This window comes from Balaenoptera physalus (assembly GCF_965194825.1).
Source record: "Balaenoptera physalus genome assembly, chromosome: 8".
Taxonomy (NCBI): Eukaryota; Metazoa; Chordata; class Mammalia; order Artiodactyla; family Balaenopteridae; genus Balaenoptera; species Balaenoptera physalus.
This window is the reverse complement of record NC_138887.1, coordinates 45,186,761-45,205,375: the sequence shown is the minus strand read 5'-3', so window position 1 is coordinate 45,205,375 and position 18,615 is coordinate 45,186,761. Positions and strand designations below refer to the sequence as shown.

General features: G+C 38.9%; 1 protein-coding gene across 3 annotated transcripts in view; it reads left to right on the top strand.

Moving 5' to 3' along the window:
* Positions 1–656: 656 nt before the first annotated feature.
* The window catches only part of SEMA3D (semaphorin 3D), a 207,468-nt gene continuing 189,509 nt past the window's right edge, over positions 657–18,615 (top strand). For 2 of the 3 annotated variants that reach the window (XM_082472481.1, XM_082472480.1), the window contains exon 1: positions 657–1,075. The gene's annotated coding sequence lies outside the window, so the exon portion shown is untranslated. The remainder of the gene's footprint in view (positions 1,076–18,615) is intronic. The other variant, XM_082472479.1, reaches the window with a different exon arrangement.

Genomic DNA, 18,615 nt, shown 5'->3' with positions numbered 1-18,615 from the left:
AGAGGATCCCACCTCCAAATAGTGTGAGTTCCAGGCTCCACAAAATGTGGATCCACCCTGGTCCCCATACACTTCCAAGTTTTCTATTGCGTGACCAAGGTGTGTACAAATCTACAAGGAAATCTAACACAGGAGTAAGTGACATAACCCTGCTGGCCTGGTATGAGGTAGAGAGGAAAAAAGACTTACATCTTTGTGTGTGTGTGTGTTTGTTTTTTGTCTGCCTCCTGCTTGGTCCTTCCTCGGTGCCAGCCCCATAGTGGAGGGCTGATCTGGGTCGCTCATCCTCCACACCTGCTCTTTCGAGGCCAGTAACAGTGGATCGGGCGGGGTTTTACATACTGGAACACAGCTCCTCTTTTTGAGGCTTAGAGTTTTTGAGACAGTGTTTGTCCTGTTTCTTCGGCAGGGAGTCCTTGGAGACGTTATGGTATAGAATAAACACGCCCAAAAGCCACCCGGGCGCGGGCTCAAACGTCAGAAATTCCTTTACATACAGAGTGCCCTGTCCGGAAAAACATCCCCCAGCGCGGCCGGAGCTACACTTAATCCACGCCGCTGACAGCCTGCGCGCCGACTGGGATGGACTTTTGCACGCTGGGGAGGGCTGGCGTGCGCACAAGGAAGGGGGGCCGAGGGCTGGGGGAGGAGATCGGAAGGGGAGAGGTAATCCCCGGCGTTCTGAGCATCCCCTTTTTAGAAAGACTGAGTCTCTCCCGGGACAGCTGCTGCGGTCACACCACAAACTTAAAAGCCGCCCTCCCGCTCCGAGCGTGCCTTTCCTCGCCACCCTCGCCTCCCCACAGCTCCAGCTGGTGCCTGGCTCCGCGCCGCTCCCGGCAGGGCGCTCGGGGGGCAGCAGCGCCCCCTGCCTCCCGGCCTGGCCTCTGCGGCCGCAGCCTCCACGCTCCGCCAGGGCCGCCGGCGGCTCCGCGGCTCAGCCAGGGCTGCCGCTCAGAGGAGGTCGCGCCGGTGTCCCGGGTCGCCGCCTCGCACGCCCACCGCCTGCACCCCCTTCCTCTCTCCCGGAAAAGACAGCGGGCACAAGAGAAAGGGCGAGAAGAGTTCGCGGCAGGTAAGGCTGGTTTCGGGTCACCTGCTGCTCCGGTGGGAGGACCGCGGTGGCCAGTAGGGGTGACTGGATTTGGGGGTGGTCGTGGGTCCGAAGTGAGGATGCCGAGCGGCCGCGAGATAAGGCAACGTTCTGGGGCGGAAAGAGCGCTCCGGAGCTGACGGGAGTGGGCGCGCGGTTGCGGGGGGCGTGCGCAGACGGGGAACGGGGCGCCGAGGCGCTGACGGTCCGGGCGCGCGGCGCGGGGACAGCGTGGCGGCGGGCGCACTCTCCGCTCGCCGCCGCCGCTTCCTCAGCCCGAGCTTTCCGCACCGCGCAAAGTTTTCCTCCCGAGACGCGCCCGGGAACTTCGCTCTCTCTCTCGCCCCCTCCAGGGCCCCGGCGGGCGCGAGCGCGTCTGAACGTGCCCCGTGGCTCCTCTGGCTGCAGGTTCATTCGCAGACGCGGCGGTGGGGACAGTCTGACGAGGATTTGACCAAAGGCGTCTGCGCCCTCACTCGCTGCTTTTCCCGACGGGCTGGGGGGAGGGGACGGGGAGACCGTGGCGGCTGTTTGTGTTGTGGTGCTTTGGGGAGGGATGGGCAACGCCTTTTTCCCTGTGAGGGAACCGCGACGCTCCGTCTGACGGGAGCGTGCATCCTCCCAGACTCTGAGGGCAAAGTTGGAAGCTGACACCAGCCTCAGAGCTGGCTGACTGGGAAAGGCGGCTCCGGCAAAACGTACTCTTGTGGGAGCCGGGCATCCCTCGGTAGCCTCGGCTTGGCTCGCTCCGAAAAGGCCCGGATTTGACTCCTGCTGGGAATTTAGCCGGGTGGGTTTAACCCCGCCGGTCTTTCCCCCACTGCTTCCTTATCACGCGCCTGGAGTTGACGCGTTAATGGGCCGCCCTGGCAGCGCCCGGGCCGTTTTCGGCACCGGCTCATTTTCCTTCCCTCACGACTTGAGTTCAACCTCGTGGACTGAGTTGCTTTGCTTCCGTCCCAGCGCGCGGTGGGTACTTGACAGGAGGAGGAGGCGCCGCGCTCTCGCCACCAGGCTGGACTCGAGGGGACTGGACGGGAGCTGCGCAGCCAGCAGCCGGGGCCGCTGAGGTCCCCAGTTCCGAGTTACGGAGATGGGAATTAAATAGGCGAACTTTTTACCGTTTAGCCCCGAGCGAAGCCGTAATGAAAGGCAAATGTCTCTACCGAGAGCTCGTCTTTCCCCACCAAAGCCCCTCCCATCCTCCCTTAGCTTGTCAGTGCCGTCTGCAAGAGAAGAAGAGGGGGCGGGAACTGAAAGTCTCAGATTTAGCCGAAAAGGTTCTCCTCCCCTGCGGGGGCGGGCGGGGGGGGGGGGCGTGCTCACTAAAAGATGGAAAGGGTTGAGGGGGAGGTAGAGGAGATGGGATGAGACCCCTCCTGGGTCTGGTGCTGCTGTTGTGTAACCATGGCAACCGCCAGGGCAAGAGCGGTCAGAGCCTTCCGGGTTCTGCACGTGGAAAGAAAAATGTGAAGGGTGGGGAAGGGAGAGACTCACATGTCATCACTCCAGCGTTGCCGTCGCTTCTCCCCCTGTTCTGAGGCCAGAGAGCCAAGAGGATGAGCAGGAAGGGTCTGGGTTGGATGTGAGCAGCCCCAGACAGGAGTTGCTTTAACTCTGTCCCGCCTCAGAGTCACTGAGGCTCAACCGAGTAGCTAAAGCTGGCCAGAGGGACATCGTTGATAGGCTACAAAGTGATGGTTCAGGTCAGGAGGATGGGAAAAGGCCTTGGCCTTTGAAAGAGAAAAGGCCAGGAAATACAGGAAGGTGATGTGGGAAGAGATATGAATAGCGTCAAGAGGTAGCTGAGAGACAGTAAAATGGTACTGATCTGGACTGCCAACATTTCAAATGGAATTTGCCCATTATGAAATGAAAAATTGGTGAAGGGAAGGGACATTTATCAAATACTTATTGCATCCTAGGTACTTTGTACATTATCACGATTAATATTCTCAACAACACTATATGAAGTTTCATTATTTTTTTTGTTTGTTTTTTAGATTGAAAACAATAAGAGACAAAGAGTTAGAAATGTGTGTTGTCCCATTTTGGCTTTTGCAATTTTAAGAAAAATCATAGTTCTTAAAAGTGGTATCGGTGGTTACGGGAGTAGACAAAGCAATTATTCTCATTTTAGAGGTGAGAATAATGAGATGTAAAGGTGTTAGCTGATGTGTTCAAATATAAGCTAGTAAGGGGCAGAGCTGAGACTGGAACTGTTTTACCTGGATTCAGGTCACCTTTTAAGGACTTCAGGCAGCTTTCCATGACCCCACTTAAAGGGAGGACCTTTCTAAGGTCAGTTGATGCATTATCTGTATATTATAATTTATAGGGTAAGAACCCCGAGAATTTCAGTGGGATCCAGGGTTGAAGATGGGTATGGGTTACATCAAGTCTGTAGGTCAAGGATCTTATGTACATGATATTAGTAATCTATATTTATAAAGGTCTTATTGTACCTATAGGAATTATTAGTGGCTTTAATAATGTTTATAAAGGAAAAATGAAAACAAAAGGAACATTTTTCAAATAGTAACTCCATGGCTGCATTGAGAAAATTTCCTGAGATTAATGAAGTTTTCCTTAGTCTACTTATTGCCTTCATGACCTGAATATCTACAAAGTTACTTCATATTTTGGCACCACTATTTCATCTTTGTAAGAGTCTGTGGCCCATTCACTTGGGAGGAGTAATAATTTGACTCCTGTTACCCTCCTGCTGACTCTCTGAGAGGGGAGGTCAGGAAAAAATGTCTGGCAGTGCAAAGTGTTTTGGAATTATCAGGAAACTATAACCAACACTAACAGAAACTAAGGGAAAAGGTAAAGAAATAATTATGTATCTTTTCTTTTGCCTTTTTGCAGAATTTGCCTTTATAGTTACATCTTAGTTAATGAATTTGCTTTATAATTTTGCATGGGAAAAATGCACAAAGATAAACTGTATTTTTAATCTCTTTTGTGTGTGTGTGGGGAAGGGCTGGTAAGGGTGGGAGTGTGAATTATTTTTGGTGTCAGGGAAGGTCAGGAATATAAACAATTACAAAGGCAGAGGAAGCACATGTACTGTTTCCAGTGACAGGGTAAGAGATCAAATATAGGTTTGAACTTGAGTCACCAAGCTGAATTACTCTCACATCTTTTCTTTTCCAAAGCTAAGAAATATATTGTTTGGGGTTGGAGTTAAATTAAGACAGGATGTTTCGTGGTGCTTAGTTCTTATTCCTCATACTGTGTTCTCTTTCCATTGGATGGGTATTTGTTAACTATCAAAAGGTTTATCACAGACCTGAAAGTGTCTCTGAAGGTGTCCTGTGGAATTGGTAGGTGTCTCTGTGGCCCAGTGTTTGTTTTCTGCTTAGACAGAGTACTGGGTGAAGTCATCCCCATTTTTATTAGGTATTTGGAATATCAACTTCTCAGTCTCAAGGGGAAAACATTCCAGTTGGTGCTGATTTAATGAATATTAGTATGTCTTCAGATTGTTTGTTATAGCTTCATTATTTTAGGAAAAAAAAACGTGACTGAACTTTACTGTTCTGTCTGGGAGATGTAATGCTTTGATGACATATGTTCTTTGGGGAACATTCTTATCAATGAATAAATGATTTATTTAATAAACATGAGTAACCATAGCTCTGTTTGAAAAGTTATTCTTTCTGTATATGCCTGGAGCTATATAGATAACCTAGGTAAAGTAGTAAATATTTCGACTCAATAACATAGTCCTTAAAGGAAAAAGAAACATTCGCGTTTGTGAAATAAGTAGTAATAACAACAATAACAGTGACTGACCATGGGCAACATTTGTTAATCACATAACTTGCTACCTCAAAACTCAGTTAAAAAATACTTTCTTACTCTAGGAAATCTTGACCAAAATTCCTTTCTATTTTTATATCTTCATCCTGCCTTTCAAGCTAGTATTCTAAGTTTTCAGTCATTTGCTTTCTTATGTTGTTGTTTATGATTCCTAACTAGATCGTAAGAACCTTGAAGGAAGGACTTGTCTTCTCTAACTTTTGACACCTTCAGGTTAGTACAGTGCTAAACATATTTAGATGCCTAACAAATATTGAGGTCTAATTATTACCAAGCAGTTAAGAGAGTGATTTTGAATCTCTTTGTTGCCTCTCAAAGATGAGCTTAAAGACCTTTGGTTTTATACTTTACTTTCTCTGAGATTTTAGAAAGGAGAGTTTTTTCTTTTATATGAGTTTTACCCTTTCATAGAAAAAAATGTTGAGAAACTGACTGGTTTATCATGATGCATAACATAGAGCAATGTAATTAATGATCATGCGAAATAGGGTTTATAAGAATACATAGTAAAAAGAGGCATATTATAAAAAGTTACATTTTATTTTTGAATTTCTTGTATTTTTTAGAAGGATCTAAATTAAGAAATGAGAATCTGCATCATCTATGTCTGCATTATTTCACCTTAACTTTAAGTACCTAAATAATAATTAGAAAGAAGCCTAAAGCTAAATTAAATTCACTGCAAACAAGAAATACACTGAGAAGAAACTGCAACACCTTGAAATTATTTTGAAATTTAAGTAATAATAATGAGGTGTACTTAAATTATTAGACATTTACAAATATAAATTATTAAAGACAAATAGTTAAGTGCTTGAAAAAGTTGCAATATGTAATAAGATATACTGTTTAGATTTTAAATGATTTTGGTGACTTTTAATCTATCATCATTAATATTTGATCATTTATTTCCATGTTAATGATGATATTTAATAATTTCTAATAGTCATGAACCAGGATATCTTTAACTAGCCTGCTAACCTTTTGCTGGTAAATTTCGACAGTTTGCTCATTCTTTTGCCGTACTCAGTAAGCCACAAATATTACCCTCCCATAAAAATGTATAAAATAAATAGAATTAAGTTGCCAAGTGTTCACAGAAGAGTTTGTGTCTCTCTGAATCTGTTATCCTTTTAAATATATTGTGTCTTCTGCTTCAGAAATTAGAAATGACATACTTTATGTCCCTTGTTTCTTCTATAGGGCATTTAACAATATAACTTAAACATTTCATGTTTTTAAGTATGTTCTACTAGAAAATCACAGGAAAAATGGGAACATTTGCTGTATTTTTCTAATTAAATAGAATCAAGCATTATTAAATGGGACTATAACTACAAAGAACAAAGTCAAATAAAAAAAGCAAAAAAGTCTAGATTATTGAGCATCTTAAAAGAAATACAGTATTATTACTTTCATGGAAAATAAATAAAATTGGATAGATATATAGATGTGACATTATTAATCTACCATCAGGTAAATGTCCAATTTATTTTTCCTATACTAATTATGCATTTTACTTGGCCTTTTGTATATCTTAAACTGCTTTTAAGGATTTATTGTTATATTTGGTCCTGAAATGAGCCTATATAGCTGGTACCTAATAGCTGAGTTAAATATACAGAGTTTCAAGCACACTATATTAGCAGAAATTAGACTAATAAAATTGCTCAGTAAAGATATTGTCTGGATTTACGTTAGTGAAGAGACAGAGAAGTAGTATAGTCTATGCATTTAATATCAGCATGTATGAACTGCTTAAAAACAATGTCCACAAAGTACCCTCTTAAGTTGCTTACATAGTCCCATAGAAGCCTTTTTAAAAACATGTTATATTGACTGCTGAAGCCATGCCTAATGATGTCATAATCTCAAGTTATGTCTAAATAATCTGTTGGCTTTTTTTTTTTTTTGGATAGAATGTATAAAATCAGTGTTAGGCTTTTACTCCTCCTTTTTTTGTTTTTTATCCTTCTCATAAAGAGCAGTTCATACATATGCCATTCAGGCGTTTCTTGTGTTTTGGTATTTGCTGTTGTTGCTTTCAGATAAATCTTTGGTTTTTACATCTGAAATGGTTGTTCTATGAAAGAAAGAAGTGTTTTCTAAGGTAAAAAATGAATACCATTTTTACTTGGAGGAACACTTTCAATTTTGAAACATAACACTTCATTTCAAAGATAACTATTTGGAACTCTCAGAATTCTCAGTTTACTTGTAATACTAAATACGAGGTCAGTAGAAGTTGATACCATTGGGTGGGCCAAAAGGTTTGTTCGTTCTTTTTCCATAAGGTGGCTCTAGTAGCACTTAGTTGTCTTTAACTTCATTCAAAACAGTTTTGTTAGATTGTATGTGACAGCTGTCATATCAGCTTGCATTTAGAAAAAGACTTATCAAAATTGGCGAATTTTGTGTAGGCCATTTTAATATTGAAGACGGAAGAAGAAAAGCAACATTTTTGGCATATTATTCTTTACCATTTCAAGAAAGGTAAAAATGCAACTGAAACACACAAAAAGATTTGTGCAGTGTATGGAGAAGGTGCTGTGACTGATCGTGTCAAAAATGGCTTGCGAAGTTGCGTGCTGGAGATTTCTTGCTGGACAATGCTCCATGGTCGGGTAGCCCAGTTGAAGTTAATAGTGATCAAATCGAAACAATAATTGAGAACAATCAACGTTATACCACGCTGGAGATAGCCGACATGCTCAAAATATCCAAATCAAGCACTGAAAATCATTTGCACCAGATTGGTTATGTGAATCTCTTTGATGTCTTGGTTCCACACAAGTTGAGCGAAAAAAACCTTCTTGACCATATTTTTGCATGCGATTCTCTACTGAAACGTAATGAAAACATTCCGTTTTTAAAACAAATTGTGACGGGTGATGGAAGGTAGATACTGTACAACAATGTGGAATGGAAGAGATCATGGGGCAAGAGAAATGAACCACCACCAACTACACCAAAGGCTGGTCTTCATCCAAAGAAGGCAATGTTGTGTATATGGTGGGATTGGAAGGGAGTCCTCTATTGTGAGCTCCTTCCGGAAAACCAAATGATTAATTCCAACAAGTACTGCTCCCAATTAGACCAACTGAAAGCGGCACTCGACGAAAAGCATCCAGAATTAGGCAAGAGAAAACGCATAATCTTGCATCAGGAGAATGCAAGATCGCATGTTCTTTTTATGACCAGACAAAAACTGTTACAGCTTGGCTGGGAAGTTCTGATTCATCCACCATATTCACCAGACATTGCACCTTCAGATTTCCATTTATTTAGGTCTTTACAAAATTTTCTTAATGGAAAAAATTTCAATTCCCTGGAAGACTGTAAAAGGGACCTGAAACAGTTCTTTGCTCAAAAAGATAAAAAGTTTTGGGAAGATGGAATTATGAAGTTGCCTGAAAAATGGCAGAAGGTAGTGGAACAAAAGGGTGAATACGTTGTTCAATAAAGTTCTTGGTGAAAATGAAAAATGTGTCTTTTATTTTTACTTAAAAAACCGAAAGCACTTTTTGGCCCACCCAATAATGTGCATTTTCTTGTTGAAATGGGGTGTACATTCTTTTAGAGCTTTTATTTTTATAGTAATGATTTTCATTACAGATGTAATTCGTGATCATTGCTGAAAAACTAGTAAACACAGATAAGCATAGAGTAAGACAATAAGAATTTATCCATAAATGTACTACACACAAATATATATTTTTTAATATATTTATATAAATATATTTTTATATATAACAATATATATTAATATATTTTATATATAATATAATATATATAATTATATATATAATTATATATAATTTTTATATAATTTATATATATTTATATTAAACATGAAATTTATTTTAAAAATAAATTTTGTATGTGACAGCTAGTGCCTAGATCTCATTTTCTAACATGATTCTCCAGTGAAAGGGACCAGGGATCCTCAGAGAAATGGCTGATTCTAGGACTGGGGCAGGAAATGTATGTGAGCCTGGATCATCTTGTGCCAAAAAATAAACAAGTGTTCCAAACACCCACATACAGTCACCACACCACATACGCACAATGACAGAGGGATGTCAAAGGGACATAGGAGCCAATTGAAAAAGCTCCCAATGGCCAAAACTGGAATAATTTGAGCAAAAAAAATAAAGTATATTGATTATAACCCAAGGTGTAAAATAAATATCCACGAGACCATGCTGATATAAATAAATGATGAATAAATTAATAAACGAAGGAGAAGAGACAAGTCTCCCATCCAGTAGAATTTCAAACAATTTATGTAGATACTCTGCCCTGAAGGAAGGGGAACATAAAACTCCTTACTTCTGAAATGAGTTGAGCATGGTCACTTCCTCCAAAGAGTACTCAGTATGGTAAGGAGGGAGAGACTTCTTTACAGTGAATAAACCTAGCAGAGACTGTCTCAGCCAGGTGATCAGGGTCAACCTCAGTAGTCCTAAAGCATGTTGATAATATGTGCCCTTGATATGAGGGATGAAAAGAACACTCTCCCTCTCAATCTCTCTCCCAAAAACCTATAACCCCAATAAAACCATGTGAAAAACATCAGACAAATTCCAGTAGAGGGACAGTCTACAATATGCTTGACCAGTACTCCTCAAACCTATCAAGATCATCAAAACCAAAGTGAGTCTGAGAAACTGTTGGAAGCAAGAAGAAGCCAGAGAGACACGAACTAAATGTAATGTGGTGTCCTGGATGGGATCCGTGAAAAGAAAAAGAACATTAGATAAACACTAAGGAAATCAGAATAAATTATGGAGTTTAGTTAATAACAAAATGTCAATATTGGTTTATTCATTGTAACAAATGCCCATAGTAATGTAAGATGTAAAAATAATAGGGGAAACTGGTGTGGGTTCTCGGGGAACTCTTTGTACTATCTTCTCAATGTTTTTGTAAATCTAAAACTGTTCTGAAAAATAAAGTCTATTTTTAAAAATTATATTTGAAAGCATATAGATTAACCATGGTGAGAAACTATATAAAAGGTGAACCATTCTCTGGTCAGAAAGGTTAATGTCATTCAATTTATTCTCCTAGTTCAAGGTGCAACTATTTTACTTTTTTTTTTTCTGTTGATACTAAATATAATAGTTCTCATTATAATAAACACATATTTTGAATTAGTTCTCATAATTACTTATTTTTCAAAATAAAATGTATTACTTGGATTAATAAAAATTTGTAGATCCCCATTGTGGTAGGTTCTCATGCAAAGAAAGCTATGTATCAGTCATGTCTTATAAATCAATCTTAAATATTAAAAGAGAAGGCACACTTTTTTTCTACTTCAGTCTTTGCTATTTTATTGATATTGACAAGATCCATCCTCTGTGCCAGATGTCTTCAGTTCTACCTGATGACTGTGCTTTCAAAATTCTTGCCAAAATGGCTCAATGACTATGTATTCTTGTTTCTCCTCTTTGAATCCCAAGGACATCTACTACATTAAGTATGTTAAAGATTATTCCCTATCAAATGTTATATGTATAATACACTTATCATTGCTATTTTGAAAATTAAAAATATACCTAGGAAGCTTCTACATCCCCTCAAATTTCTAGAAGTTGAGACTTAGATGTGTTCTAGAAATGTAGATATGGGCTGCCATTTCCCTTTCTACGTGTGTGTGTGTGTGCGTGTGTGTGTGTGTGTTTTCAACGCTTTCCCTCACTTTATGTATATACTTTCTCTCTATGTATAAAAATCACATATTATTCCTTCTATTCCCTGTGTTACAAATTGTTGCATATTTTTTTTAAATCTGAGTTTTATTCTCTTTTAGTAATAAGCTCTCTTGCTTAAAGTTGGACCAAAAGTCCTGTCATTTCACCTTTCTTATTGAAGCTTTTATACATGCTGATGTCATTTTTTACTGTTATCTCATACTGTTATCTCATATTTATAATTATTTAACAGTTACCTGACTCTGTGCTTTACACTTAACTGCTTTTTGTTGAATTTGTGCTCTACTGTGGCAGTTGTTGAAAAGTTTAAACTTGCTTTTTTTTCCCCCTGTTTTTAGTTTGTGAATCATAGCACACAAAAAACACATTTCAACAACTTGTTCGGGAAAAGCCATGGAATTCAATCCCAGAATATGTGACTAAAGGGCCTCTTTTTTGGTGATACCCCATTGAACTTCCTGAAATAATAAGTATAATAATAATAATAATAATAAGTATCTGAAAAAGACTCAGATCAATACAACTAATATGCTCTGGGCTGTCACTGGAATCTTAGATACAAGGTTTTCATTTTCATTACACAGAAGAATTGAGTACAATTTTGAAAAGAGAGATCCTGCCTGTGATAATTTAACTCATTCAAAAAAAGGAATGAAGAAATAAAATTCTGACCAAAACCTTTAGAAATGCACATACCTAATTTGTATAGTAGAGCTATGTGTGATTTACATTTTTGCATGGAGTACCATTGTCTCCTTTTTCACTTCATATCAACATATTTTCAAGTAATTGATGACTTATGAATACATAATTATAACTAGAGTATTATTTTTAAAAAATCGTTTCAAATGAAAATAATCATCTCAAATCTCATCAATTTTGATGTTTGACTCTCCTTATCAGAAGACAAGTTTTTTAAATAGTAGTGAAATTGTATACCTATTAACTTTACCCTTGACATATGTTCTGATTCAAAATTCATTCTTTTGGCCATACTAGCTTCTGTCTTGTAGCTTCAGATATTTCCATATCAAAATCAAATTAGGGTGTTACAAGTTGCTTTCCGAGCAGGTTGGTAGAAGGTTAAAGTAGCCAGACTATTCTGTCTGCAAAAGTATTTGCATGATGAAATAGTGTAAGATGAGTTATGTATAATTTTAAAATGGAAAATTGATATAAATCAAGAAATTATTGTATCAACTTATGAAGACTTTTATCACCTGTAAAGTAGCTGTTCAAAAGCATTTGTACTGGATATACAGATGAGAGAATAACATTTCCCTTTCTTTGGCTTGATTCACATTTCACAGAGCCCTGGGGATTGTTGTCTGAGACTACACTGTAATGAGGTTTGGCAGAGAGTGTTCATTGTTCAGGTTTTAAAAAGGGCAAGTTTTTGGCAGAAGTAACTTACATAGAAGAGGAATGCTATGCTTACACATGTGCACTCAATAAACCCTTCAAAGAGCTTGGGCTGAGATACTAGGATTCCTCACTTGACCTTACCCCCAGTCTCTGGGCGTTGATTGTTTGGAGCCCTTCTTTTGTTGTGTCATTATCACATAGACCTTTTCATATTCCAGAAAATGGTACTTTTGATCCATATATCAAAAGTTATTGGGCTTCCCTGGTGGCGCAGTGGTTAAGAATCCGCCTGCCAACACAGGGGACACGGGTTCGAGCCCTGGTCTGGGAAGATCCCACATGCCGCGGAGCAACTAAGCCCGTGCGCCATAACTACTGAGCCTGCGCTCTAGAGTCCGCGAGCCACAGCTACTGAAGCCCGTGGGCCTAGAGCCCGTGCTCCGCAACAAGAGAAGGCACCGCAAGGAGAAGCCCGCGCACTGCAACGAAGAGTAGCCCCTGCTCACCGGAACTAGAGAGCCCGCGTGCAGCAACGAAGACCCAACGCAGCGAAAAATAAATAACTAAAATAAATTTATTTAAAAAAAAAAAGTTATTAGAGTACAGTGAATAGTCATTCATATCCTGTGCACTTTCACTTGAGACTTATTAAGAACAAGAACTGCATTCAGATCTGCTTTCCCCTAGTATTTATCGAACACATAACCATCACCTTCATGATAGCCACCAATCATTCTTTTATATATTTGTAACCCTTGGTTATTTCTGTTAATCAGAAATGACAATTTAGACTTTCCCTTTTTTCCTTTATTGTGTACAAGTGGTGTTAAAAAGTGTGCTTTAAGTGGATAATGTATTAGGATGAGCCAAAGCTAAGTCTCGTAAATTCCCCAAATTAATAACAGGACAAACTGGCATCAACCACATGGGCCTACCATTTCTGTACTCTTTCCTCATGGGGCTTTGCAGTGATCTCTCCTTTCACTTGGATAATTTTGTCTTTTACTGCCATCACTTCTCCTGGCCCCCAACCAATGCCCACTCCCCTAGCCACCCTCACATATGTCCACTAAATCTTGCTTGCAAAAGTGTTTTTCACTCAAATTCTGCCCTCCTCTTTGTAAGATCTTTTTCAGTTTCAATAACTATTTACTCTCTCTCTCTTAGTTGGACTAAGTTTCTCAAGAATAAGGATCAAATGGTTGCTACCTTGACAGCTTTCTTCATACTTCCATGCATACCACCTAATCTTGTATATAATAAGTACACCGTCTCTAATACATGAATATAAATTAATCTATTCAGTATCCCTTACCTGTTTTTTCCTCTTGTAACTACTTTAGATGTGTAATTCATCATAAAGTTTATTTCGCATGTGCATTCCTTTTTTGTAAAGGTTATTTCACACATATTCATCTCATTCTTGATGCCTTCCTATCTTGAATTCCCTTTTCATATTTTCTTTAATTCACGAAGTATTTGTTGAGTGCCTTCCATGTACTGGGCACTCTAAGAGTCACTGACGAAATACAGATGAGAAACCTTGGCTGCAATCATGAAGTAGATGATTGTAAAGGAACTCATTATCATCCTGGGTCAAATCAAATCTCTTTATGATACTAAAAACCAAAAACAAAGGGTCCTATTCATAGACTTGGCCTTTTCTCTCTGCAGCCTTTTCGTTATGTCATCTTCTTCCCTAACCTCTACTTTTATCTATGGGGAGATTATGCTTAGAGTATTGTCTCCATCCCTGACTCTCTTGGGTCCCAGGTGTGTCACCACACCACTACAACACCTGTGGGCTAGTGTTCATTGCTCAACACTGTATACTTATAAAGGAGGTCACTCTGGTAACAAAGAATCTTTGATTACTGTAACTTTAAACTGAGGCTTTCAAGTGTGGGGGGAAATGTGGTGCAATGGTTAAGACTATGACATACACACACTACTATATATAAAATAGATAACTAATAAGGACCTACTGTATAGCACAGGAACTCTACTCAATACTCTGTAATGACCTATATAGGAAAAGAATCTAAAAAAGAGTGGATATATGTATATGTGTAACTGATTCACTTTGCTGTGAAACTAACAACATTGTAAATCAAGTATACTCAAATCAAAATTAATGAAAAAAAAAAAAAGACTATGCCCTATGAAAGCAGACAGCTTGGATTCAGATCCTAGCTCTGTCACCTCTGAGCTGTGTGGTTTAGACAAGTTACTTGACCTTTCTATATCTGTCTCCCGTCTTTTAACTGGGGGTTCATGAAGGCACTAACCTCATAGGGTTATTGTGAGAAATAAATAGGTTATTATAGGTTAACAATCAAAATCTGTGTGGCGCATTACACTATCTATGTGTTATCTTTCTGTTATCCTTACACAGATGATGCAAATTACACATAGGTCAGATTCTCACACCACCTACCCACTGTTCTACTGCCTTCTTGTTCTTTATCTGCTGAGTTACATTCACCTCATTCAAAAAAAGTCCTTTGGTGACCTCCTTCAGGTATATTCCTGGATAAGAGAATGACATTTTAGGATTGGCTCTTACCACCTTTTAGAGGGACATCATTTGGGGGCGCAGTGCAACAGACCATGCTATGGGGATGTGAGGGAGAATCCAGGGCAAAGGAACCCTTCAGTACCAGCTGTCTCAGAAGCAACAGCTACTTGTAGAGGCTAAACAGCAAGTAATAAAATCCTTTGAGGCCCCATCTAAATTTCCAGGTTTATTTTGTAGCATCCCACCGTTCCTTAGCTATCTACTACTGGATTTATAACATTGCATATTTCCTTAATGAAGTGCTCCGTCCCCAAATAAACAATACAGATATGTTCAACAGCTTGCACATCCCCCTGCCCCTGACTTTTTTCACCCAATGCACAGATACTTCTCTAGCCCTCCAGTGTGGGCCCACTGTCATTCTAATCCCCTTGCCAGCAGATTACTTCCACTCTTTGATCACCACCTTGTCCCTGTACCTCTGCTAACCAGTTATTGCTCTTGAAACCTCTTATTAAATGCTCTCACTATTGTGTGGTTTCAGAATATTCTATGTTGGTCCCATTTATAAGGAGTGAAGGGAAACACAGTGACCTGATTTGCTATCCATCCACTAGAGGATGTGGAAATTGGCCCCGTGACAGTCTCTTGTAGTGCAGTCTCATGCCCAGGGACTAGACTTTTTCTAGACTCTATACCAGTGCTGAACTTGGTGCCCTCATCCAGCTACTAAGAGGTCCCTGGATTTTTGCTCCCTAAATGTTGGGCTTCAGGGGACCTTGCAGGATACCTGCAGTACAGCACTTATGGAATCAAGTTCCCTAAGTGAGGTATCTCTCAAGGAGGAAGTTTCGGAAGAGCCCAGAGATAAATGGGTAGCTCCTGCATCTAGATATAAGCAATCTAATACACAAAGAACACCTTTGTCCCATGCTGCCTCACCTTCTCGGCAGTTCTCTGCAATATAACTAGTGGCAGCAGAAAGTATGTTAATCAGTGATATTTTCCAGAAATTGAACTTAAAGGTCACTTCAGCTTCTGAGCAAGTGGAAGTGAAACTGAATAATGTTCTAGTTATTTTATGGGAAAATACTTTTCTAATGCCCTTCTTGGTATTGTTTCAGATTAGTCTGTTCCCGTAATCGCCACTTTTGCTTATGAATGTTCATCAATATACTTTATATGAATAATAATTTATAAATTGTTTTATATATCTTAAATTAATTATGTATGTTATATATATCATATTAATAACAATATGTAAGACCCTATGTCTATTTCACAGAAAGTGAAATGTTTCAGAGACAGGATAAATAAGATTTACTTGAAATAATTTCTAAATATTTTCTAAATAATTATAAAGCCTCTCACAGTGCTCATCCCAGGAATATTAAATATTTTCCTATGGTTGCAAATAGATTGATGTAAATGGATGTAAAATGTTTCATCTCTACCTATCTGTCTATATAGATAGATAGATATATCTTTAGTATGTGGCATTTTCTATTCCATGAGTTCTTAAGGATTATTTTATTAGAGCAAATTAAGAGAAGGAAACAATTTTAAAAACAAGAACCCAGAGTCAATTTAGTTTGTTTGTTTTGCTTTTGTCAATTCACTCTTACTCCTGTCGGTTTTTTATTTCTTTCCTGAGTATTTATAAATCTCCTGGCTTGTCTCTTGATGAGATTTTAAGTAAGGGAGATTATTTATATTACTTTTCTAAATAAGTACTTTGCTGGGGCAGGGGAGTTTTTTTTTTACAAATGATTACTTTTAAGTGTCATTTATGGGGACCAGCCAGGCTAATAGTGGTTTTCTGGGTAGATCCAAGGTCATTAAAAAAGTGTGACCTGGGCCAAGGTAGCACCTCCTGTTCCAGGTCCGTAGCTCAGGACTGAAGACAGGGAAGGTGGAACAGTCCTGAGGTTCTCATGCATGTTCTTCTTTGGGGGCCCCTATAATTCCTGGGTTGTATCTGATGGCTTACTTCTTCTCTAGCTCCGTCACTGGTTCCCCTTTCTCTTCCTCCCACTAATTGCAGTTTGCCCACAGTTCTGTTCTTTTCTGTCTACAGACTTTCCTCCCTGATCCATTCCCTGTCCTCATTTTCGTTATTATTTAGATGAGAAAGACACATAAATTATTAATCCTGACCTCTCTCATGGTCTTGGTCCCTCTGCCAGTGCTTTTTCCAGTAAACCCCAGTCTAAGGCAATTGATCATCCACTTCACAAGCAGTTTAAATTCTTATTATGATCTCATCATGTACTTTCTTCTATTATGGTTGTGATATTGTACACTCAAGTGTTTACACTATCTCGTGGTGGGAAGGGAGCACACTTTGGAGTCACAATTTATTATTTGGGAAAATTCACTGTTATTTAACTCTATCAGCTTTGGTATACTCATATATTGAAGTGGGGTAAATGACAGCTGTGTATTTAAAACACATGTGAGTACTAAATGAGAAAATGTAAATAAAGAATCTCTCCCAGTGCCTGACACCATTGTTATTTAATAAATCAACACTAATAGTTTTATTTCTTCTCACCAATATTCATTGAGCATGTTTTACTGTTTACAAAAGCCTTGAAATGCCAAGATACAGACTTTGGATTTTATTCTGCAGGCAATTGGGAGCCACTAAAAGTTTTTGAACCATGAAATAACCCAAGAATTAGTATTTTAGGAAGATGAACCTAGGAATAATTTTCCGGGAGACCAGCTAAGAGACTCTTTATAGATAAAATAAGGTCTGGACTAACACGCCGGTGATGAGAATAGAAAATAAGGGTACTAGAGAAATACAAGGCTATCATATCAGACTTTTACTGTCTGTTATTTATGTATTTCACGATTTTGCCCTGTATAGTCAAAGCATTATTATTATGATGGGAACTTTGCTCTCAGCCTGACTCAGAACTGTTTTATATTCCTCTCAGAGCATAGATGTATTAGCATTAAAACTTTCTCATTGATGTTATGCTTTTTGAAACCAATGTATATTGTTTCCAGAATTCACAATATCTTCCCACGTATAAGGTCTGAGGTCACGCTTGATCTCAGCAGGATATAAAATATCTCATGAATTTTTTCCTGCTAAAGGAAGTTTTAAATATTTCAGGTTGCAGACAGCAACTTTCAGGCAGATATCACGGAACTGGAAATATAAGCCAATGACTATCTTAACTAAATATTTAGCTTGTGAAATAAAATAGTGAATCCTTATTTTGTTGTCATGTATATTTAACATTTAGCATCCGGTATTTCTCATGCTGTTCATCCTTTTGTCTTTTTTTTTTAAATCTTTTGGTATCCTGTCATTTTTCAAAAGCTAATGCAAATCTCACGTTTTTCATCAGAATAACAATTCATGAAACATAAATCAGTTCGGTAACTTATTTTCCCTGTCACACATATTCACATTTTATAATAAATTATTTTAATTTAAAATACATTTTATACCTCTAGCAAACCATCCACTCCTAGGGTGGAGATGTATGTCCACATCTGGTTCATTCTCCTTGACACCTAGCATAGCAATCAGTCTTTGTTTATTTGTAATTACAAGTGAAAAAAAAATAAAATCAAAGTAGACCTGTGAGAGTCAAAAGTAAGATCCTAAGTCAGATGTAGCACCAGCAAACTATTATTTTGTATAAATAAATAATGAAATAGATACTTCAGCTATTCTTTTTATTTTTAGAAAGAATCTGAAAATCATAGAATGATTATTCTTCTCTTAATCAAAGGCATCTAAAATAAGTCTCGTAGATAGCAGTAGTTATTTAATTAAAAAAAATATGTTAGGTAGTAGTTGAACTTTGTGTACCATTTAGTTAATAAGCTATGGAAATGGTTTAAGTACTCTATTTTGCCTCCTTACTATCAGTTTATTTTGGCTTTAGATTACCTGCATTTGAAAGACTGTTAAGAACAAAAATTACTATGTGAAAGTAGCAGACAACCTGTTAGTTTAGGAAATAGTACTCCTAAAGTTCAGTTTTACACTCTAAGTATATTGAATTTGTGCATATCCAATACGGAATTTTGGAATTTCTGCAACATGGGTGTATTTTGTTAAAACT